Raw genomic sequence first — 26,000 nt, 5'->3', positions numbered from 1 at the left:
ATTTGAGCTGCTTTACCAGGAGCCCTGACCCCAAATTAGTGCCGCCATTGCCAGTCTTGCTTACAGAGAACCTCCTCAAAGTCAGGGCACTCCTATTACTCGCCCACCACCAGTTAATAACCTCAGTCCTCCCTTGGTGAGTTCCCTCACACTCCCACACCATGAGTCATGGTTCTCTCTCTCTCTCTCTCTCTCTCTCTCTCTCTCTCTCTCTCTTGGTTGAAAATCCTAGTACTAGGTGCTGACTCACTTGCCTCAGTAACCAGGTTCCTGAGGTGTGAACAATCCTCTCAGTGAAAATGTTCCCTTGAGGTCCTCCATTCCTCTGTTTCATCCAAGAAAACAATATCTCAGGGATGCCTGCCAAATTCTTCCTCAGAACGGGTCTCACCATGGGCACTGGACCTTCCAAAGTTCCCTTAGACACTCCTCTGGACTGTCTATTGGCCAACCTCAAGCCCCTGCGGCTCTCACCTGATCTAAAGGCAAAAAACTCATTTTTCTTTCCATTCAGGCTTGGCCACAATACCGATTGGACAATAACTCTAAATGGCCACTAGATTGCCCACTTAACTCTAACATTCTCAGAGATCTCTACACCTTCTGTGAAGGCACTGGAAAGTAAAAGGAGATTCCTTATGTCCAAGCCTTCTCTTATCTCTGCTCTAAGCCTTCTCTCTGCAACTCTTGCTCCCCTGCCCAAGTCCTTCTGACTCTGGGAAGCTCATGCTCCCTCCCTGTGGGCTGAGACCAATCCCCAGGTTTATTCCATATGCCTCATGCTACATTGGCAGAGAACTGTTTGATTATGGTGCCTCATGATTGCTTCCGTTTTCCCCAATCTAATGTCCCTTTATCCTGAGACAGCAACCGGAGAATGGAGGCTTCATGGTGTTGAAAGTGTTCCAGTACCAGTCAATGGAAGTGACTTAGAGATGCAGGTGATGGCTAATCCCTCAGGCATGTCATGCCTCTAGGCTCTGCCTTCCCCTCCCTTACCTAAGATGTCAGGACACCTTTACTGCTTCCTCCATTGTCTCACCACATGTCCTTCATCTCTGTCTCCCTTCCATTCCCTGGGCTTACTGGGACCCTGTCTCCCATGAAAAACTTGTAACACGGTACGTTATGACATAAATTATTGCAAATAGTTTGCCAGGCTTCTCAATCTAAAGTAACTTTAAATCAGGTGCTTTACAAAAGCGCTTACAAAACTGCAGCAGCCATGCTCACACCATAACTCCGCCCCCACAAGGGAAGGAGAGAAAACAAACAGGCATGCTCATGCACAGGGATGCCAGCTCCTGGACATGGCAAAAATGCCTGCTGTAGCAAAAAAGTCCATAGAGAGGACCCAGCACATCCTGGGCCACCAGCCACACACGGCAATGGCTATGGTCCACCGCCACTTCCCCTAAAATAAACAAATGCAGAGTACACAGGATGGGGGTGGGGTGACAGGCCACAGGATCAGGCCTAGGCAGACAGGTTCACTTGTCCTGGGGGGAGTGTCATCTTGCACAAGCCCTGCTCCTAGCCCTACCTCACACCCCAGCCCTTATAAGCCAATTGTTAACTCAAGGTTATAGTTCCAAAAATAACAAAATAGACATTACTGTGGTCTCTAAACTTCTCATTTAAATTTTTCTATACTTTTGGCCTCAACTTAAATTTTCCCTCCAAATATTAACACTAGTTGTCCCATATGGTACTCCTATATGGCCCAAAAGGCCCTCTGAATGCCCTTCTCTAACTTTACACATGATTTATTCCTTTATTAAAAAGTAGTCTTTATTAAAGAGGCTTCCTACTGTTAGCTAAATGGCAGGATCCTAATGTTTTCTTCTTTCTAGATGGGATCTGTACCTTCCAGTCTTCTGGCTTATTGATGTTAAAAGCTTTGTACTGAGACTTGGTCTCAATATGCCTTGGGTGACCTAGAGAACTGGCCTTCGCAGGGTTCCTTAAATTACAATACCGTACTCCAATTAGATCTTTTCTATAAAAGTAAAAAGAGTAAACTAAGGTCCCCATACAAATTTTCTTTCATCTCAGAATGGCTCCACAATTACTATTTAGGTAGTAAATGCTGGCCATTCTTTGTAAGCCACAGGATAAACATAGAAAGGAAGAACAAAAAAGCCCCTTATAAATTATAAGTCCCATTCCTACTGCTCCACCTTCTGCCCTACTTTCTAAGCCACCCCAATATCCAAAACATTCTAATGGGTGCTTCCCCCTTAACAGGTAATGGTAGGAAGAAGTCCAAACCTTTCAATTAGCATAAAAGGATATTATGCTTCTACTAGACCCGACTCTTTTCTCATTAAAAAAACAAAACAAAACAAAACAATGGGTTCTGGCCCAAGCTGTTCAGGTTAAAAATAATTAACATTTGCAATAAGCCCCAATACTAGCGACACCTAGAACTGAGGAAATAAATACACTTACCTACAGGGGAACAGACAGTCCCCTTAACTGATCCACACTAAAAGTGACTAATGATATAACTCAAGCAGTAGAGTGCCACTTTACAGGTATAAAGCCCTGAGTTCAAATCCAGAACAGACAAAGGCAAAATAATATTTGGGGTTAAAGAAGTAGCTCAATGGAAAAATGTCTGCCCAGCATGTACAAAGCCCTAGGTTCAATTTCTCAACATTACTAAATCAAATAATAATAATAAGAAGAAGATAACTGTCATTAATGCCACTTCAGCCACCTCATAATAAAAAAATTATTTAACCAAGATCAGTTTCCTTCTTCTTCAAATGAGTAATCTGAGGCCCAAACAATTCAGAGACATGCTCTCCAGAGTGTCAGGTGCCAATGTAAAATAACAACTTTGCTTTACAGCTATGCCCTAAAAGAAAATCCTCTTACCTTTCTACATCATTTTAAGGAGGCTATCTGAAAACATACCACAATGAACCCTGAGTGACAGGTGAGAGAGGTTCTCCTCAAAGATAAATTTCTAACAGTCAGCCCCTGATATTTGTAAAAAACTCAGTCTATGGCTAAAGGAAAAGAAGTCATTGGATCAACTAATACAACTAGCCATGTCTGAATATTATAACCAGGACATTACTAACAGAGAAAAAAAAAGAGACATGACCTCATTGCTGCCCCCACCAGACTGGAGCCTACATCTTGAGTTTGCTACCATGGTAGACAGGAGGGACATTTCTGCACAGAATGCTTAAGGGGGGACAGCCTGGGAGACAGCACCACCCCCAAACAGGACCCTGCACTCTCTGCAAAAGTAACCACTGGAAGTTTAAGTGCCCCATCTCCAGATAGAAGGTGAGGTGCCACCTCCTATGAATTGATGGGTCCCAGCCTCCTGTCCACGCTCCATTTCTTAGCTTCAATGTTAAGGAGCCTTATGGTAGTAATTATAACAACAAAAAAAGAAAGATATTTTCCAACCAAACAGTGGAGCTCATTTCTCTCCCAGTACCCAGTCCAATGACAAGGTTATCATTCAGGACAAATCTGGCCAGCCCCTAGAGTGCTAGTTTACCTAGCCTGTGGCTTGCTCTTGGGGAGACCTCCTCTTCTGTCACTCTTTCTTCATAGTACCTAAAACTCCAAGGTCCCTGCTGGGACAAGATTTACTATCACAACTACAAACTCAAATTTTCCTCTCCCAGGCAGCTATCTCTGCTGTCCCCTCCTTCAGAAACAAATAGATCCCATAATTTAAACTGATAAAATGATTGTAGATCTCCCTATTCAAATAAAACTAAAAAATCCCTCATACTTTCCACACCCAAATTAATATCCCCTCAAGCCTGAGAGATGATGAGGTCTTCTGCCTATCATAAATTCCTTATAAAAACAAGGACTACAAATTAGTTACTTCAGCCCCTAAAATAAATTTATAATTCTTATGAAAGTTAATTTTAAAATACAAGTTACAAGATAAACAACTATAAATAGGTAATAAACGTATCTTTTAAGAAGTTAAAGAAAAAAATATTTTTAGATAAAAATGGATTTTTTAAAGGAGGGTTTGTCCTAAATATTGTTTCAAATAGGAGGGATGAAGACAAGCCATCAAAGGGTTTGATATGTCATATAAAGGTCTAAGTAAATTTTTAAAATGTATACAATAAGATTCAATGTGTAATAAAATTAAAGTTAAATATAATCTAAGAGTTTCCTAAAAGATTTTTAAGGTCATGTCAAGCTAAAATCAAATTCTCTATACTATAAAATAACGAGGTTATCTTAATATGGTTCTGCTCTGAATAACATCTACAAAAAAGCATTAGAAAAAGGTTTTATCAAAATTTATTTATGTTTTCTGTTGATCTTGTGAAACTTTAAGTACTAGTAAATCAGAGTTCATTTATATATTTGCTCATACAACTGTTTCTTAAATGATCATCTTATAACTATGTTCATTACCTAGACTATATCTAAATATGGTGCAAACATTTACAGAGTTGAAAACTGCCTGGAAAAACTACTGTGACGGCCCCACCTAGGATGCCACAGGAGCCTGGGGATCCTGCACCATATAATGCCCCCTGCCAGCAGGAAGTAGCTAAACAGATGATGCTTTCCCCAATTCCTGATCCTCAGTCCCTACCCTCATCATTATTAAACAAAAAATAGGAGAATGATAAGAACTGTCCCTTATGCAGCCTAAGCCACAGCTGGTTTCACCCCTTGCAGAACAAAGCCCACTGTTCTTTATCTCCCACCACCTTCTTTTACCTGCCCCTAGACCTTGCTTTAGCAGCTGGGCTCATCCCTTGCAGATCAAAACCCACTGTCCCTTTTCTCCCACCACCTCCCTTTGCCTCCCCTAGACCTTGCTCCCACAGCTTGTCTCATCCCTGGCAGATCAAAACCCAATGTCCCTTATCTCCCACCACTTCTCTTTGTCTGTCCCTTGCCCTTGCTTTCTCCCAAACACTACTTAAGGCCAGACCCAATGAGAGAAGCTGCTGGGCCATTTTCTCTCTGCCAGCCAGCCTACTTACTAAACTTATGGACCTGAGAAGCCTCTTGTGAGCCTCCTTTGTGTGCGATGTGCGGCATTTTCCTAACAAAACTCACTTGGCATTTCTTCATAAAAGGAATGGAAGACCTGATAAGAGGAACTCTCATGGTTGATAGTTATTAACTTGAGGTACATAGGGTCCCATAATCATATCCATTTCCATTTATCTTTATACCAACTGCACATCTCCAATCTGGGGGCTTAAGTATAGTAAAATTTACAAGGTTACAATTGCTAAAGGTACAGGTCTAGGTGTCCCCTCACAGTGGAGGATCAAGTGTCCTACTGTCTGCAAAGTAGTCAATGAGACATAACTCCAGTAAGCACAATAATTCCAACCTGAGCCACCACATGACCTGCCATGTGGGTCTGGGCACATGTATCTCTCATTTGACATAAAGGCTCTCTCTGTCTCCCAGGTGAGGCCTCCATATTCCCTGTTATCCTGGCCTATGCCTGAACATATATAAAAATACATTGGCTTATCAGGATTGAACACCTGGTACAGTTAATGAGAACCCTAAATCCCCCCATATTTCTCCCAAGGATGGTAGATGGGATTGAAAGAGGTATGTTGATTACCATGGGAGCATACTAAATAGATGGCATGATCCAATGATGCTGCCTGTACAGTAATAGTAAATATGAAAAAGCAAGGAGTTGGTGACAACACTTCCTGCTCAGGTAGTATGTATACATAAAGCACAGTCTGAAGTTTGGGGATCCCCAAGCAGAAAACTCTTTATGTTTAACAAAAGGAAAACACAAAGGGTCTTATCCTTGAAGAGAGGAGGAGATGATTACTCAACCTTCTGTTGTGCTTAGACTAGTCACCTTCTGGAGGGACTAGAGTAGGGCTATTGTCCAATTATCCCTGGTCCTCTGTTGTTTCCTAGGAAGTGGGGTCTGGCAGAGGAAGTGCACAGGTGTCCTGAAGGGTAATCTTGCATGATGAAGCTGGATTGGTTATGCACTCCCACTTGATAAGAAGCTGGTTCCACTCAGCTGTGGTGGATCCAGAGAGTATTTTCTGCCACCTTAACTGTGGTGGGAATAAACAAAATAACAACAACAGGGCTCCTCCAGTGGGGTTTTAATGGTTGGACATGCCATTCCTTTACCCAGATGACATTCCCTGACCTATAAGGGTGAGTGAAAGTTGCCAGGCTAACAGAGGTCTCTCCTGGACGCAGTCATTGATTTTCAAAAGAGTCAACCTAAGGACCTGCATCTGTTGTCTCAAGATAAAGTCCTCTATTTCTTTGAGGTCCTCTGATATTCTGTTAATTAAGGAGGAGTAGGCATCCATAAAGGACTTCAAAAGTGAAAGACCTGGCCACTTCATAAGACTAGACCTAATCCTCAGTAATGCTATGGGTAGTAATTGATCATATTGTAGGGTCTCCTGACATAGTTTTCCCACCTATAATTTTAGGGTTCTCTTCATACATTCCACTTTTCCTGAACCCAGGGGGCGGTAGGCAGTATGCAATGTGCAGGTGATTCCTAAGCCCTTTGCTATCAGCTATACCACTTCACCCACAAAAGCTGGCCCACTGACCAACAGAATAGACACAGGTATTACAAACCACGGGATGATTTCCTTTAGCAGACATCTGGCCACCTCCTGGGCCTCTTCAGTGATCCTGGAAAAGGCTTCCACCCATCCTGAAAAGCTGCAGACAAACACCAATAGATATTTCCATCCTGGAGCTCAAGGTATTTCAGTGAAGTCCACAAACAAGTTTTCAAGAGGAGTTCCATCAATGCTTTGCACCTGGGGAGGCAACCTTGGCCCTTGCCAGGGGTTGTTTTTGGCACATAGGCTACATCTTTCACATACTGCCTTACTTATGCTGGAGAGTATGGGGACACAAAAGTTCTGGGCCAGGGTTAACTCAAGGGCTGTTTGCCCTGAATGAGTTCTTTCATGGAACTGCTTGACAAAGGTAGGAGTCAGTGACTCAGGGATGGCAATATGGCCATTGGCAAATTTCCACCATCCATCTGGTAGAAAATTTCCCTCTCTGTCTTAAACCAAGTCATCTCCTTATATAGGACCCCATGGACATGATTGGTTGTGAAGGCATATTTAGAGTCAGTGTAGATGTTTGCCCATACTCCCACAGAGAGCTGGAGTACCTGCATGAGGGAAACAATGTCAGCCTTTTGTGCAGAAGTTCTGACCAGCAGCAGGCAGGCCTCAATGATTGAGTCTAGAGTTACTATTCTTAGCCATCAAATCATGTGCCATCCCAGATAAAGCTGTTGCCATCTGTGAAATATTCAACATCTGGATGGCTGATAGGCTGATCACTTAGATCTGGCCAGCTCAAGATATCCTCATCCATAACTTCCAAGCACTCAGGCTCCAGGGGTCCCATACACCTGGAATCTTGAAGGGAAACTCAGGAACCACAGGAGGCCTTCCCTCAGGGGCATAGAGCTGCTACTCTTCTTCTTGTGTGATTGTGAAGATTAGATTCTTTGCCTCAGGTCCTCTCAACTTTAAGGCTGTTGTACCATCCAAATTAAAAGTTACCTGTGCCCTCAGTTTGCATAAGACCTTGCCCATCAGACCCATGGGGCAATTGAGGGGATAAAGTAAAATGCCTCATTTCATGACTCCCAAGATTGTATTGTCTGAACACGAAGGGGCAGCAGGCCCAGTCCTTGGCAGCCCCAATAATAGTTGTATGCTTTTGTAAAGGGGGCCCACTGGTTGGGGCACACTAAATGTTCAGCACTCATATCCAGGTCGAGGTCAATGGAATGGCTTCTTATCCTGATTCAGATCATAGGCTCCGCCTAGTAAAGAGGAGCCCAGTCTGTCCTAGCCCTCCTCATAGCCTTCCAGGGTTGCCAGTCAGACAATGATTTCCTCCCAAGGGCTGGCTCCCATGTGAGTGACCTGATACTTTCCCTCAACAATCCAGTATCTACCTCTGGTCTGGGGGGCCTTTTGGGAGTCCCTGGCCCACTGGGAGCATTCATTCTTTTAGTGCCCTTCCTAATGACAGTAGGCACATTGATTTCTCCCTCATTCCTCTCTTGGGTGAGGGCATCTTAGGGGCTCCATACATCATCCATGGTGATTGCCCCAGCTGTTGCATGGATTAACCTTCCAGGGCCTGCCTGACTGTCCAACAAGGGCTGCTCAAAGGAGGTCCACTTTCCTATTCATCATTCTGTTGGCCTCCCATTTAGCTTCCTGATCTTGATTGACAAAAACTTTTGTGGCAACCTCCAGAAGTGCCCAAGCCATACCTGGTTTCAGGTGAGTTAAACAACAGAATTTTTTTTCCTCACAGTTCTGGAGATTAGAAGTTAGAAACCAAAGTTTCAGCAGATAGATTTCTTCTAAGGCATCTTCTTGGTTCATAGAGAGCTGCTTTCACACTGTCTCATCATGGGGACTTCTCCCATTCATGTCTGTGTCCTCATTTCCTCCTTTCGACCTCATTTTAACTTAATCTTTTTAGAGATTCTGTCTCCAAATATAGAGTCATATGCTGAAGTACTGGGGTTAGGACTTCACCTTATGAATTTGTGGGATACAAACCAGCTCTTAACACTCATCATGTGATTTTTAAACTCAAACACATGTGTGTGTGTGTCTGCACGTGTGCATGTGTGTGTGTGTGTTTATATTTATATAGTCACTCTAAGGTGACTACATTTTGTTTACAAGCTCATGTATTGTATCAAGAGATTGAGAATCAGTGCACTGAAGAGAGGAAAGTATTCATATTAAGCAGTACTAAGAGATGCATGAAAGTAGTGGTTGAGGTAATTCATTCAAATTCTGAAATTTCTTGAGTTTTTATGTCATGCCTGTCACTGTGCATTCACAGAATACACATCCAGTTTTGAGCAACAGATAGTTGAACTCAATATTTCAATGTAATTTTCTAATAGGGGTATTTAAATTATAGGGCATTTGTGTTCTGAAAATACATCCAGGAAAGGGTGATGTTAAAACTAAATCCTTAAAGATGAATAAAAACTAGCCCTTAGGACATTTGATAGTATAAAATAAAGGAAAAAAAAGGGGATTCTAGTTGGAAGTTCCCCATACACAGGTATAAGCAATTTATTTCCACATGTGAGCCTTGTTCTTTCCTGGCCTTGGAGACTTTTCTAAACTCATAAGCAAAGAAGGAACAATTTTTCTTCATTGTTCATCACATAGCTCATTTCTACTAATCCTTAAACCAATATATTTAATGTGATCATCTTCATAAACTTCTCTGGGCTCCAAACAGCCATAACTTCCCTTCCTTGGATGCCCACAGCTTACTATTTTTTTGTTTACCTGTGAAACTTAACATCTGGCATTGTAATTTGCCTCTACAATTTTTTGACCTTGAAGAGGTTACTTAATCTCACTGGTTTCATCAAACCTCACTGGCACTAATCTAAGCCATGGGGACAATCAAAGTCTTTATTGCAAAGGAATGATTGCTACTTTTACTTTAAACTTCTTGTCTGCAAAAAGATAATGAGTTAATGCATAGGAGGTGATTAAGTAAGCCAGAAGTTCTATAAACTTTTGGTTTCATCAGATTTTTTTGGTTGCATTTAGATAGTGACCTCCAAGTATAAGAAATTAAAGCTAGAGAGCCAAACTAAGTTATTAACTTAGAATGCTGGACCAAGCGTTCTAAATCTTCACTCAGGTTCAAGATCTGTTTTTAAATGTTTGTGTGGCCTTGAGTGCTGTTTTTTTCTTCCTTGAATATCAACTTTCTCTTCATTATAAGACAGATTATAAATTCTACATCTCTGTGTTTCCTAGGATGAGATAAGTTATGGTTGATAACGCTCAACACATGACAAGTTCTCAATAAATATGTGTAGATGCCAAATGACGTGTTTGGAATTAGGTGTCAGATACAATGTGAGATTTGGATGAGGGAAGTGAAGCAAAGGTTCTGTTTTTTTTAACTTCTTTACCTATGAACTAAAATGTAAAAATATTAATGTTAAAAGACTCTGGTCTCTGACTCTTGTGAAGCAGCAGCCACATGTAAACATGGACAGGCACGACTGACTCCAAAAGCAGCTGCTCACTGTCCCTGGCTGGTTACTCCATTGGAAAGAGTGTGATTGTGATGAAGGCAGTGAAACAAAGTTTCTGAGCTGTGCAAGGTGTGCCCACTTTCATTCTGCCCAGCAGGAGAAGACTGGCATTGGCTTTTTTAGAGAAGGGCTGAGTCATAACTATTTTGAGCACTGAGAATATAGATGTGCTGCTCTTTTCACAATTTTGCCTAAAGGTAAGCAAGATGAAGCCCTAGGGCCCTGGCAGCAGCTCAAAGGGTGCATTCTGATAGCTGCTCACAGGATCACAACTGGGGTGGTATGGTCCTTATGTCAAGAGATCCAGAAGCATAATTCCATAGGCACAATTCCAGGCCACCAGCTTTTAGTGTCAGAAGTTTGCCATCTCCCGTGGCAGGCAGAGAATTATATGGAATGATATCTAGAGTCAAATCATTCATTTTAATACCCTGTGCTGACAGTGTTGGTGCTTGTGGTATTGATAATGATTAAATTTCTGAGTATCTCTTCTTCCAGACAAAATAAACAAATATCTAAGGCTTCAAGAGGAAGAGCAAGTCTGCTGCTTCTTACATTGACAAATCATGCTTAATTCTTCCTATCAGAGAATACTCAGGACCGAATCTTTTTCTGTATTATTACGAGACTATTTCTAGAAAATTGGGTGCTAAGTGCATTGGCAAAGAATATTTTATTTGGGTAACTTTTGGATTGAATCAGCAGATAACAAAGGAGCATAATATATCAATGAATCATGTCCTATCAGTGAAGGACATGCCACAGGATACCCAGGTGCATGCACAGAGATCTGATGGTTTATTCAGAACTTCAGCTGTAACAGACAGTATTTTGAATTAAAGTCATAGGTCTAGCACATTTTCTGTCGTGTCTTTACACTTGTATAAGTTAAAGCTGCCAGAGTGGCTTTCATTTCTTTTTAAATTTAAATCTGGTCAGAAGATATACTCTAGCAGAAACTTTCTTTAGAACCCAATCAAATTATAATTTCTAGCCAAATTATTATAAAACCCTAAAAAGAGAAGTTTGTCATGGAAAATGCCATTTGAATACCTGAGAACTCTGGAAGCATAGTGAAGTGAAGATCTTCAGTGAGGCTGACTCAGTGCATTGCGGCAGCAGTGCATGTGGAGGAAGGCAGCAGGGAGGCTTCACTCAGGAAGTGCCAACAGATTTCTTCTCCTGTAACCATCTTCCTACCAAACACTTCTAGAATTTTCACTGAGTTATATTTGCTGCTTATAATAGTCATTGTGGCTGAGGAAACTGAAGAAAGATGGGTGTTGAAAACTAAAGCCACCCAGAGTATAATAAAAGTGATAAAAATGATAGCATGATTTCAACTGGCTAGCCCTCTAGTTTGCATATAAATTGTCCTTTCTGAATAAGAATTTTCACACATTTAGATATTTAACATATCGGTGCCCATGAGTTCTCAGAGATTAGTAAATAGTCTGAAGCTCAAGTTTTAATATGAAATGTACAGACACAAAACCTTTACACTGAGAAACATGGGAATAGAAAACTCAAACCTGGATGGGAGAATTTTTGGCTTGATATTGATTGATCTGCATTACAATACTGAAAATGGATGTCTAAAGAGCTGATTCATCCTTGTTCAGATGTCAGTGAAATTATTTAGTTCCACTCTTTGGAAGAGGAGAAATGTTAGTGTAAGTACAGAATATTCCTGAAGTGTACATTAGTCCTAAGTGTAATTGTACTTGCTTATTAAATGTCAAGCACACGGCTCATGCTACTGTTTTCAGTGCTTATCTGATATTGATTTTCCATCAATGTTTTTCTCTGGCAGTGTGATATTCTGACATGCTTACTATATTGTTACTTATTTAATAGGACAGAGCCCTACTTGTGCCATTTTTAGTGTCTGAACTTCATAACATATAGATAGCTAAATAAATGGATTGATTTTTGGTATAGCAAACTTTCAGCTTCCTTACATATTTTCCACCTTTAATTTCTTTTAACTTAGTATTTCAACAACATTCTTGTTCTCTTATACCACATTTTTGGAATGCTTTCACCTATTAACTATTCTTCACTTGCTTTTTAATACTTTATTTAATTCAAAATATTTTGAGCAACTTTGATGAGCTTCATTCCAATATGGTACCAATATAAGGCAATTTCTGCCTAAAAATACATTGTGACATAAAAAGCTACTTGAAAGGGTGGAGGCACAAGCATAAATTTCAGATCCCATTATTATGGGAACTGACATAGGTCCTGCAGCCACACTGGGTGGAGAGTCGTGATGAGGATTCTTCCAAAAACTGAATCTTGAAGATGAACAGGAGAGGCACTGACTATGAAGTCTCCATTGGCTATGACACCTTTTGTGGCTTTCCTTAAATTAATTAATTAATCCTTTTCAGATGGATTAAAATGAGTTTCCTTTATAGTATTTGTCTTTTCTTTTAGAGAATTTGTGAATTGTTTACAAATAGTATTACAATATTTATAAAATTCCCTTTGAGACAGCGGCCCTTCTTACTTCTCTACCCTAATATCTTTCTCATGGAACATCCTGAGAATGTGAACTTTTGACGCAATAAAACTACTAGGCACTCCAAGGTAGAGCATATTGTCATTCTCTTGCTCAGTAGTCCTTCTTAAATGTGGACTACTGTGGACCTCAGAAATATCTATAGGACTTGTTTTGGTCAATAAAATGTGAATGGAAATAATGCTTGTAATTTCTGGAAGAAATATTTACACACTAAATGTGATTCCATGTTGCCTCTTACTGTGTGAAAGGTAAAATAATGTTTCCCAAAGATACTGATGCCTCCCTCCCAGAATCCATGCTTATAGTATTATCTTAGGTGACAAGAAGACTTTGAAGAGGTGATTAAGGGTAAAGATTTTGAGATGGGGAGATTATTCTGGAGGATGTAATTGCATGAGTTTGTAAAGGCAGGGGATACTTACTGACTATGGCCAGAGAAGAATGTGACTGAATATGAGAGTGTGAGAGATACCAGTGTCAGAAAGACTAGACCTTCCTTTGTTGGCTTTGAAAATCGAGAATGGGGGCAGATGTTCCTCTCCGAGGGCTGCCATAACCAGGCATCACAAAGTTGGTGTCTTAAAGCAGCAGAAATCTATTCTCTCCCAGTTCCACAGACCAGAAGTATGAAATCATGAGGTCAACAGAGCTGTGTTCCTTCTGCAGAGCAGAAGCATGTTCTGGTTTCTGCTCTGCTCTGGTCTTTTTTTTTCTGGTTTCCTTGGCTTGTGGTCACCTCACTTCAATCTCTGCCTCCATTTTATATCACTTTCTCCTTGGTGTGTCTAGTAAATCTTCCTTTGTCCCACTTTTATAAGTGCCCACCCAGATAATTCAGCAGGTGGTCCTCCTCTTTATGTCCTTAACTTAATCACATGTAACATAATACACTTAATCATACCTAGCAATATTCACATATCTTGGAGGTTAGGATGTACACATATATTTTGGGGCCACCACTCAGTCCACTGTAGTGGGTATCCTAAAGAAGTTGAGAAAAGTAAACCTAAAGCCTCTCCTTTCTCCTAAAACCTCCAGAAGAAATGTATTTCCACCTAGCCTTGATATTGGCCAGCTGAGATCTGCATTGGGTTTAAAACCTATGCAATTGGAAGAGCAGAGATATGTGTGGTTTGGGGTCACTAGGTTTGTGGTTATTTGTTGCTACAGCAATACAAATGAAGATATTATGTTCTGGCACCTGGCTGTGTCTCAGAAGGAATTTGTATCATGCACCTCCATGATGCAGTAGTGAAGACTGTGGAGTTACATGGACATGTGTCTTGAGTAGCCAACTCTTGTTATAACCTTCTGGGTTCTGAGGTGTCTTATGACTGCAGCCTGACTTAGTTCATCTTAGACAAAAAGACTAAAAGCCTCAAAAATCTGGACAGTTTAAAAACATATCATGGGATTTGAAAACAATCAGGTGTAAGTTTCAAAATGGCTTTCCTACTTTTCATAAGACATTACATGGATCTTAATCATTTTGGTCATTGAATTTATTTTATAAAGTGAAGATGAAAGAAATTGAATAGTCAGTTATATATATGTCTAACATTTTGTGAAGAATTTTCATTGTGCTTCAATTTGCATGCCAATAATCATTATTCTATTCAAATATTGGGTTATTCTGAATGATCTTTTTTTGAAACTAAGTATTGCCCAATTTATTCTGTTCAATTATCTTTCTCTGTCAAGGTGTACTTTGTTTCTTCAAGAGTAATATCTCTTGCCTGGATTTGGAACAGAGCTAAGTCTCTACAATGGCATGATTATTACACATTTGATTTGAATCTGTTTCAAATATCTCCTTATATACATTTTTGGATATAGATAAGGATACTCCACTTAGTTAAAATTTGTCTGTTTTCATCACCTTTAGAAATGTCTTTCTTTTGATTCTTAGCCTTCAGAACATTTCCCAAGACAAGGTGACCAACATACAATAATCCATTATAATTGCTCTTCATGCATGCAAAGGTATGAAATAATCCATTCCTTATAGCCCAGGGAACAATTTCTATCATCTTTCCAAAAAGTATACATTATTCAGGACTTTGTAAAAGTATCACTGAATATAGCAAACAAAAATGCAATTTCCTCTATGAAATGGATGTTCTACATTCTTCCCTTTACAGGTACTTTTTGATATGCTCATGGGAAAGAAAAGTTCAAATCAATATGTTTTAATTATGGGAGCATCTATAAATATTTATATGAGATTGTGTATACCAAAGATATTTTTAACCTGTACTTTGCACCAATAGTTCTTTTTTAAATCACATTTATTTTTCTAAAGCATTTAATGCTGTTACAATATTTCTGATGCACTCATTATTTTGTTTTTAATGAATATTTTGAGTTCTATCTGTGGGTATTCACATATACATACATATGCATCCACGAATTTCATAAAATTGAAGCAGTAATAGCTCTTCAACTCAATGCAAAATATAAATATAAATTTCATTTCATATAATGTATTCAGAAGACTATATTTTTGTTTCCAGCTGTGCTATTTTCATCTTGTGTCTTCTTTCTAAACATTGATGTTAATAATTTATAACAACCAAAACCAGTAATTGAAAAAGATAGAAAACAATCTCTTAGTTAGCATACTTCTTAATACATGAGAAATAAAGTTCTTGCAAAAGTAACACCAGAAAAAAGCATGAAAGTAGAGTGAAAAATGGTACTGCCAATAAATGGAAAATGTCACTCAGTTGGTCTAAACATAGTTTAAAAAAATGACATTTTGGGAGAAAATAAAAGCTGTCATTCCTGGAAAAATTTCTCAAAGAGTTTGAATCAACTTGGAATAAGATGTTATGGAAAGAAATTCAGTTCTGAATGTCCCATAGGACCTAAATATAAGCCCAGGCATGATTAACTAGTTACATTTAGCACAGCTGAAGAAAAATTTATGAACAGGTGGCTGTATGGTATTTGAATTGACAATATCAAAATAGCAGTAGGGTAATTTAATTGTATTCAACAGGCTGCTGTATGAGGCATCAGATACCTACTTACATGCTTGTAACCTCTGCTTGCATGTGTTGTTTCAGTACATTGAAGTGGGGTTGAGTGAAGAACTAAGAGCTGATTGAGCATTCTTTGGCAGCTGCTAAGTCTTAGCCTAAATTGCATGGCTATAATGCAGATTCTCAAAACACAGGATCTACCAGCTAATGACACTATTAAAGGAAAAATAAGCCAAGAAGCATGTACATCTTTACCATTAAAGGAGAAGGGAAGCATACAAGGACATTTTCCTTATGTAGACTGTTCAAAGTATTTAAAAAAGGATTTAGTCCATAAACACAGTCAAAATCTCCCATGAGCTGCAGTTATCTTCCTTTATAGTTAAATGTCTATAAACAAATTCACTTGAGACTTTTTATACATTCCTAAACTAGAAAAAGATTTTTTTTAGCATGCTTGAAGGGTATGTGTTTTGTGTTATAGGCACATTTCAGACTTATTAGTGAAAAAAATCCTGAGCTGGTTGAGGATTGGAGGACTAATTGACTCAAAAATAATTGATTGATTTTTTTTGAAGTGTACAGGCTCTACAGGAATATTTTGAACGAAAATGCTCAATCCATGAAGAGTTAATGCAATTACTACCATGCCAGTGCTCATGGCCATTCTGTGTTTTCTGTTAATATTTTCTCTTCTTCCTTGCCTTTTGTGGATTGGAAAGAAGAATAATGATTTCAGTACCTACAACAAGGTATGCATCCAATATAACCAACAGAAAATTCAATGTCCTAATAATCACTGGCAATCTAAGGAGGAACATGTCTAAACTTTTGTCATTCTCTCTGTCTCATCTTTTGTCATTCTCTCTGTCTCATAAAAGAGAGAATAGTAGTGAAAGAAAGTTGAATTTCCTGCATATAAATCTAACAACATGATGTTAACTTCTTTACTTCCAAACTGCCCTGACACATACTCTGAATTGTTAGAGCCACTGGGACAGCACTGGGGTGTGGTGAGAAGGGGGAGGACTTAGATTCAGTATGGAATGGTAGTGGTACCTGAAAAGGACCAAATTTACATAAAATAAAAACATCTTTTGAAAGCATTTATTATAAAAATTTCTAAGCATACACAGGTAATTTGAGAACAAAATAGAAAATGACACGACTACACAACTCATTGTCTCTAGCTACGGACATATGGGTAATTTTGCTCCCTGTATATCTTCTAACCAGGTTCAAGACAAGTGATTCCAGGTCTGTTTTTCTGCCAGTACCATGCTTTTTTTTATTGTTATTGCTTTGTAGTATAGTTTGAACTTAAGTATTGTGATACCTGCAGCATTGTTCTTTTGACTGAGGATTGCCTTGGCTATTCGTGGCCTATTGTGTTTCCATATAAATTTAATGGAAGACCAGTGGAACAGAATAGAGGACCCAGATATGAAGCCACACAACTATAACCAACTTGACTTTGACAAAGGAGCTAAAAATATATGATGGAGAAATAGCAGCCTCTTCAACAAAAACTGCTGGGAAAACTGGTTAGCAGTCTGCAAAAAACTGAAACTAGATCTATGTATATCATCCTATACCAATATTAATTCAAAATGGATCAAGGATCTTAATATCAGACCACAAACTCTAAAACTGATACAGGAAAGAATAAGAAATACTCTGGAGTTAGTAGGTATAGGTAAGAACATTCTCAATGAAACCCCAGCAGCATAGCAACTAAGAGATAGCATAGATAAATGGGACATCATAGAACTAAAAAGCTTCTGTTCATCAAAAGAAATGGTTTCTAAACTGAAGAGAACACCCACAGAGTGGGAGAAAATATTTGCCAGCTATACATCAGACAAAGGACTGATAACCAGAATATATAGGGAACTTAAAAAACTAAATTCTCCCAAAACTAATGAACCAATAAAGAAATGCACAAGTGAACTAAATAGAACTTCCTCAAAAGAAGAAATTCAAATGGCCAAAAAATACATGAAAAAATGCTCACCATCTGTAGCAATAAAATTAAAACCACACTAAGATTCCACCTCACCCTTGTTAGAATAGCCATCATTAGCAATACCTACAACAGGTGTTGGCAAGGATGTGGCAAAAAAGGAACCCTCTTACACTGTTGGTGGGAATGTGAACTAGTGCAACCACTCTGGAAAAAAATTTGGAGGCTACTTAAAAAGCTGAACATTGATCTACCATTGTGTACCAGCAATACCACTCTTGGGGATATACCTAAAAGACTGTGACACAGGTTACTCCAGAGGCACCTGGATACCCATGTTTATTGGCACATTATCTACAATAGCCAAGTTATGGAAACAGCCAAGATGCCCCACTAATGACAAAGGGATCAAGAAAATGTGGTATCTATACACAATGGAATTTTATGCAGCCATGAAGAAGAACGAAATATTATCATTCACTGGTAAATGGATGGAATTGGAGAACATTATTCTGAGTGAGGTCAGCCTGGCCAAAAAGACCAAAAATTGTATGTTGTCCCTCATATGTGGACATTAGATCAAGGGCAAACACAACAAGGGGATTGAACTTTGATCACAAGATAAAAGCGAGAGCACACAAGAGAGATATGAGGATAGGTAAGACACGTAAAAAATTAGTTAGCATTTGTTGCCCTCAATGCAGAGAAACTAAAGCAGACACCTTAAAAGCAACTGAGGCCAACAAGAGAAGGGACCAGGAACTAGAAAAAAAGGTTAGGTCAAGAAGAATTAACCTAGAAGGTAACAAACATGCACAGGAAATTAATGTTAGTCAACTCCTTATATAGCTATCTTTATCTCAACTACCAAAAACCCTTGTTCCTTCCTATTATTGCTTATAATCTCTCTTCAACAGAATTAGAGATAAGGGCAAAGTAGTTTCTGCCCGGTATCGAGGGGATGGGGGGGAGAGGGAGGGAGGGAGGAGGGTGGGAGGTAAGGGAGAGGATGGGGGCAGAGGCAAGAAATTATCCAAACATTGTATGCACATATGAATTTAAAAAAAAGACAAGTGACTCCAAAATGCAGTGCTTGGGCGTTTGAGGACATTTGACACTGAGCAGAAGCACAAGGGTCACCCTTAACAGTCTCCTAATTGTTTCTCCCTTGAAGGAGGCCATTAAACATTTTCAAACCTTCCTCTAAATCACCTCATAAGATCTTCCTTCTGTGTGTCAGGAGGAAAGGCACCTCCATATCCTTGAAAACAACAGGACACCAAGAAGAACCTGAGCAGACACTCTGCTGAGTACTCCTAGTTTATGAGCACCAGATCACACATCCTTTGCTTAATCATACTTCTGCAGTCTTCAGTGACCTTGACCTAAAATGCATGGTCTTCTTGTTCTGGGGCACTTTACCTTTGAATGCTTCAGTGTCATACGAAACTTAAATAATCTGCCTTAGAAATAAACCTTGTGAAGTGTGAGACAAAGGTAATTCCTTTTATTATCAACTTTTGCATTACTGTAATAAATAGCTCATATTGCCTTCCTGTCAAATAAAGAGAGGCTGACTTAGCTTACAGTTTTGGAGCCTCAGAGTTCAAACAGGGTATTGTGGGTTCAGTGAGGACCAAGCACTGCCCCTTGGTTGCATCACTTTCATGGCAGGATGGCAATGGCGGGAGTGTGTGTTGGGAGCATGCATGTGACTACATGTCAATTTAGGTCCAGAGGAGGGAGGATGTAGCCCAGGGTCCCTCTACAATGAAAGTAATGCCCCCAGTGACTCCCACAAGGCCCCACCATGGCTCCATTTGGGGGACACTACCTATATGCTAACCACATCTCCATGTTTTTCCCCTGTTTAATATTTTAACATGATTCTCTGATATCAGTATACCACACAACTGTTTCAGAGTGTATCTCTAAGAGACAGCAGTTTTTCTGAAAGTACGTAATAATACTAAAGTTAAACAATTATTTCTTAGTATTATCTAACATCAAGCCCAACATCTAATTTTCTGAATTGGATTAAAATATATTCTTATAGAATTTTTTGCATCAAAATGAAAATATGGTCAACATGTTAGATTTGATCTCTCTCTCTCTCTGTCCCCACCAAGCTCCTCACTGATTTTCAACAGAGTGATTCACTATGTAGCTGAGGTTGACTTGAAACTTACAATCCTCCTGTCTCAGTCTCCCCAGGGTTTAGATTAGAGGCATGCTCCACCATGCTTAGCTTATGGCTCTTTAATCTCTGTTAAACTGCATAGTTCCTAATTCCTTCTTGTTTCCATTGATTTGTTGAGAAAATTAGTTCATCCCTCCTGATTCACCCAGATGTTTCATTTGGATGATACACCTCCTTGGATCTTTTTTTTTCCTTGGGTATTTTAACAAATTTCTTCCCCTGCCTGCAAGCTGGTGGTACTAGCTAGAAGGCTGGCAAGAAACTTTGCAGGGTGGTGTTTTATTCCTTCTCTGCCTCACACCAGGATCCCTGTAGCTCATTTAAAGTACTTAAGTCACACAATCCATTTATGGTTATGACAAGAAAGCTTTCAACCCATCAAGAATCCTAATGAGAGCTCTAGAAAGTCTAGACAATTTTTTAAAACCTGCTTACATATATCCAAGAGATATATATCTCTAGAGACAATCATGAGCAGGAAGACAAGGTTGTTACATGATATGACCAAAAAGATGGAAGCTGCCAAGATGCAGCTTCTTCCTGGATCCCATTTACCAGTTTAGCACAAAAGAAAGAAGTTTTAGAATTCAGACTAAGCACAGAGATGAAGATGCTTTCACTATGGAAAGACAGAGACAGGAGCAAGGTGTCAAAAGATGAAGACCTGGTTAGAATATAGGACCAACATTCTTTTAAAGAAATTTGTCAAATATTGAAATACCTAGGATGGCATGCTAATAATGCATTAACCTTCTGAAAATCAGAGCAGTATTTCATCATTCTTGTTGTGGTAAGAATGAAAATGAAACCTCAAGACCTGCTTAAGAGAAGGGCAATATCTGTGCACACAGTCCTCATTTGTAATTTGGGTGGGATTCACACTGGTTGCAGGAAGTACCAAGGTAGATGGAAACCTAACAAATGTGTAATTGAGCCCAAGCCATGGAATGACCCTTCACCCTTGTGTCTGGCCAGAAAAGCATAGAGTGAACATTTGTGGAAGAAAATGACATCATTTTAGTCCTTGCTTATACAAACAGTGGGCATCCAATCAATATTAGAAGATAAATAATCTATTAAAATACAAAATACAAAAAGTAAAGAAATAGACCCAGAGCTAATTTAGATGTGAGATCAGCAACATGTAAACATGTCTAACCTTATAATCTGTAAAACTTAAAAAAGATGGAGAAATATATCCAAACATCTCTACATTCACCAAACAATGAGAACTAATAAAAATGTCAAATGAAAATTCTGTAATCTAAAGATGAATTAGATAAAATTATGCATTCCATAAATGAATTTAACAGTAGATTACATGTAATAATATACCATTTGCAAAGATGTCAGACACATAGAGATATCCAAATTGAAGTGCACCAAGAAAGAAAAAAAATACAAAAAATAGAATAAGAGATATGTGGGGAAAGTTTAAGTTGTATAGTTAAGGTATTAAAAGAGGCATCCCCAAAAAATTATGCGGAGAAGAGAGATAATGGTTAAAAGTTTTGATACAGTGAATAAAAGTATTCATCCATAGAGTCTAGAAGGTCTGTAACTGCCAAGCAGAATAAATAAAAAAGAAAGAGTTACAGTACCACAAAAGTGTTGAAAGACAAAGAAAAAGAGAAACCCTTACAAATAGGTAAAGAAAGGCACTTTGCTTTTACAATAGCCAAGGCTGATTCTTTGATAAAAATGATGATAAGTCAGAAGAGAACAAGAGTCATAACTGCTCACAAAGAAATCCATTCACATTAAACATGGAAAAGCTAAAACCCTAATAGGAAATAAAGATGCTTTCCAAAACTAAAGAAGAAAAAACTTCTAAAGGTAGTAATTCTGTGGGAGAAAAATGATTGCAGATTTGAATGCAGAAATGCATAAAGAAATAAAGACCTGCAGAAAAAATGCCTGACTGCAATGTGAAAAGAGGGTGTGTCAATTTAAAACACCACTGAAGTAATTACAGTAATTATGTAAGTCTTGGGAGGAGTTAAGCAGAATTGCAGTTTTAACATACACATCTTTTTTTCTCAAATGAGTGCTAAGTTATTATGGAAAATGGAATCTGAACTCAAACAGAGCTCAGTAAAATAAAGTTATGGATCAAATCAAAAATTGTAACTTAAATGAATAAGCATAATGATCTATATTCTGGTCATCTGAATTCCTTTGGGGCTCTTGAGAGTGTGTGGCCTGTGTAGTTCATAAGATGTCAACCTCACCCTTTTAAATGACCTTGGACATGACAAGAACATCAAACTATATGTGTGAGTAAACGTAATTGGAAATAATGTTTTATATATCTCAAAATAGATGAGATTTCCAAAGTATTCACAATAAAAATAGAAACATCATTATTATGGTAATTGACCTGATTTGATCATTGCCCAGAGTATACATGAATCAAAATATCCCATGTACATTATAAATGTACACAAATGTTATATATCAATAAAAAATTTAAAAAAGGGAAAAAGAACTGCAGTTTTAAGATTCTGACATCAGGGAGAACAAATAAAAAACTTTTTAAAGATCCAACAATTTAAATTCAAGAAATTTAAACATACACTAAATTAGAAAGACTGAGATTTAGTCAATAGAATAGGAATGTAGAGAAAGTGGATTTTGTCCTTTACACCTTACAGAAAAATCAACTGTGAGTTAATTGTAGATGTACTTATTAGATGTTTGCTCTTTTTGCTCAGTATTGCCTTATCTATCTGTGGTCTTTTGTGTTTCCAAATGAACTTTAGGAAAGATTTTTCAATCTTTGTGATGAATTTCATTGTGATTTTGATGGGACTTGCATTGAACATGTAGATTGCTTTTGGTAGTATAGCCATTTTCACTATGTTGATTCTGCCAATCCATGAGCCAGGAGATCTTTCCACCTTCTGTAGTCTACCTCGATCTCTTTCTTCAGGAGTTTGTATGTAGTTCTCCTCACAGAGGTCATTTATATCCTTTATTAAGTTTACTCCTAGGTATTTGGTTTTTTTTTCTTTTGAGGCTATTGTAATGGAATTCTTTTCTTACATTCTTTCTCAGTTTCTTCCTTGTTGATGTATAGAAAGGCTATTGATTTTTGTAAGTTGATTTCATATTCTGTTACATTGCTGTAGCCATGAAAGTTATCTAAGAGTTTTGGTGTAGAGTTGTTTGGGTCTTTGAGGTATAGGATCATGTCATCAGCAAATAGAGATAATTTGACAATTTCTTTAACTATTTATATTTCTTTCATTTCTTCTTCTTGCCTTATTGCTCTGGCTAGGAATTCCAGTACTATGTTTAATAGGAGTGTGGAAAGTGGGCATCCTTGTCTCACTCTTGGCTTTGGGAAAATGTTTTCAGATTTTCCCCATTAAGTATGTTATTGGCTATAGGTTTGTCATGTAGTCTTCATAATGTTGAGGAACTTTCCTTCTATTCCAAGTTTTCTTAGAGCTTTTATCATGACGTGGTGTTGAATCTTATCAAAGGCTTTTTCTGCCTCAATTGAGATGATCAAGAAGTTTTATCTTTGCTTCTATTAATGTACTGTATTACATTCATTGATTTGTGTATGTTGCACCATCCTTGCATCCCTGGGATGAAGCCAACTTGCTCATATGGTGAATGATCTTCCTGATGTGCTGTTGGATTCAGTTTCTAGTATTTTATTGAGGATTTTTGCATTGATGTTCTTTAAGGAGACTGGCCTATAGTTTTCCTTTTTGGATGTGTAACTGTCCAGTTTTGGGATGAGTGTAATGTGGCTTCATGAATGAATTATGAAGTTTTCCTTCTTTGAATGTCTTGTAGAATTCAGACAAGAATGCATCAGATCCTGGACTTTTCTTATTTGGGAGATTCTTTGTTGCTTCTTTAGTTTCATTACTTGTTATGCACCAGTTTAGGTGGTTAATATCCTCTTGGTTCAGTTTTGGTTGGTCAAAAGTATCTAGAAATTTGTCCATGTTGAGAAGTTTTTCCAATTTATTAGAATATACATTCTGGATTTGGACATTGGAATGACCCCCTGAATTTTCCTGGTGTTTATTGTTTTCTCTCCTTTTTCATTTCTGATTTTACTAACTTGGCTCTTTCCCCTCTGATTTTAGTCATATTTGACAGGGGCTTGTCAATCTTGTTTATTTCTTCAAAGTAACAGTTCTTTATTTCATTGATTCTTTGAATTTTTTTGAGGGGGTGGTAGGGTTTTTTTGGTCTCTATTTCATTAATTTTGGCTGCTATTGTTATTTCTCTCCTTCTGCTTGTTTGGGGTTTGGTTTGTTCTTGTTTTTCTAAGAGTTTGAGATGTAGCATTAGGTTGTTTTTTGAGATCTTTCTGTCCTTTTAATGTATGGACTCATGGCTATAAATTTTCCTCTTAGGACTGCCTTTACTGTTTCCCGTAGGTTCTAGTTTGTGTTGTTTTCATATTCATTAGCTTCCAGAAACCTTTTGATTTCCTCTCTTATTTCATCTACGACCCACTGATTGTTGAGCAATGTGTTATTCAGCCTCCAATTATTTGCACATTTTCTTCTGTAGCTTTTGTTGTTGAGTTCTAGTTTCAATGCACTGCGATCAGATAGAATGTAGGGGGTTATTTCTATTTTCTTATATTTGCTGAGGCTTGGTTTGTACCCTAAGATATAATCTATTTTGGATAAAGTTCCATGGGATGCTCAGAAGAATGTATGTTGTGCCATTTTTGGATGAAATACTCTGTCAAAATCAGTTAGGTCCATTTTTTTATGGTGTCATTTAGTTCTAAGATTTCTTTGTTGCTTTTTGTTTGTATGATCTATCTTTTAGTGATACGGGAGTATTAATGTTTCCCACTACCACTGATTACTCCCTGATTACTTGTCTTTTCATCTCCTGTTTACAAATTTCCTTATAGAGTCTTCTGTAGTGGTGACTTGATAGTCATGTATTGCTTTAGTTTCTCTTTATCATGGAAAATTTTTATTGCTCCATCAATTTTGAATGATAATTTTGCAGGGTAGGGTATCCAAGTTTTGAAGTTATTTTCATTCAGTGTCCCAAATACCTCATTCCATGCCCTTCTAGCTTTAAGGTTTTCATTGAGAAATCTGCTGTTATTTTGATGGGTTTACATTTATACATTATTTGGTTTTTCTCTCTTACAGCCTTCATTATTCTTTCTTTGATCTCTATGCATGTTATTTTAATGTTAATATACTATAGAGAGTTTCTATTTTGGTAAAGTCTGTTTGGTGATCTGGAGGCTTCCTGTACCTGAATGGGCAAAAATTTCTTGAGATTTGTGAAATTTTCTGTTACTATTTTATTAATTATATTATGTATCCCATTGGCTTGTACCCCTTCTGCATCTTCAATGCCCATGATTCTCAGGTTTGTTCTTTTGTTGGAGTTGCTAAGTTCATGCATATTCCTTTCACAGCTCTTGAATTGTTTGACTAAAGTTTCCTGTTTTTTCTTTCATTTCTTTTTTATCTTCAAGCTCTGAGGTTCTGTCTTCCACTTCTCTAGTCTGCTGGAGCAGCCTTCCACTGAGGTTTGTGTTTGACTAATGGGACTTTTATTTCCAGGATTTCTGTTTGATTCTTTTTTCTGAAGTTTTCCACATCTTTGTCAATTTTTCTTTCATGTTTTTTATTATCATCTTCAATTCATATATTTCCCTTTTTATCGTGTCCTTTGTTTCACTTTGGATTTTGTTGAAGTCCTCTGTGAGATCCTTTATTTGTTTCTGTGTCTTCTCATGTTCTTTATTTTTAGTGTCTTTAAATTTCTTGTGTAGATCTTGTACATTCTGGTTAATAATGTCTAGTATCTTATCCATGAATTTCTTGATGATATCTTCCAAAATTTCTTCCTTGAGGATTTTTATGTGGGTTTCACTGGGGTCCTTAGTGACACTAATCATTATTTTGTTGAGGTCAGTAACTGGGTATCCATTTTCTACATTTCTCACTGAATCCTGATTGAATTGTATTTTTGAGGGGAGAGTTTCCATCCTTTCTTCTTCTTCTCATCACTCTACTTGGTGCTGTGTAACTATGTTTTTGTTAGGCTACTTAATGGTTTTGATTGTCTGATTTCTTTCCCTGATTTAATTTTTTTGTTGTGACTGACTTGATTGTCAGCTAGTTTGATGTGCTCTTTCTGTCCCTGTCCGGAGGTGTAATTTAGCAATAACAAATTCACAGGTTCAATGCCAGACCAATTTTTCACATATTATACA

The sequence above is a fragment of the Castor canadensis genome, chromosome 3 (genome assembly GCF_047511655.1).
Source record: "Castor canadensis chromosome 3, mCasCan1.hap1v2, whole genome shotgun sequence".
Classification (NCBI taxonomy): Eukaryota; Metazoa; Chordata; class Mammalia; order Rodentia; family Castoridae; genus Castor; species Castor canadensis.
Note: the sequence above shows the minus strand (reverse complement) of the source record.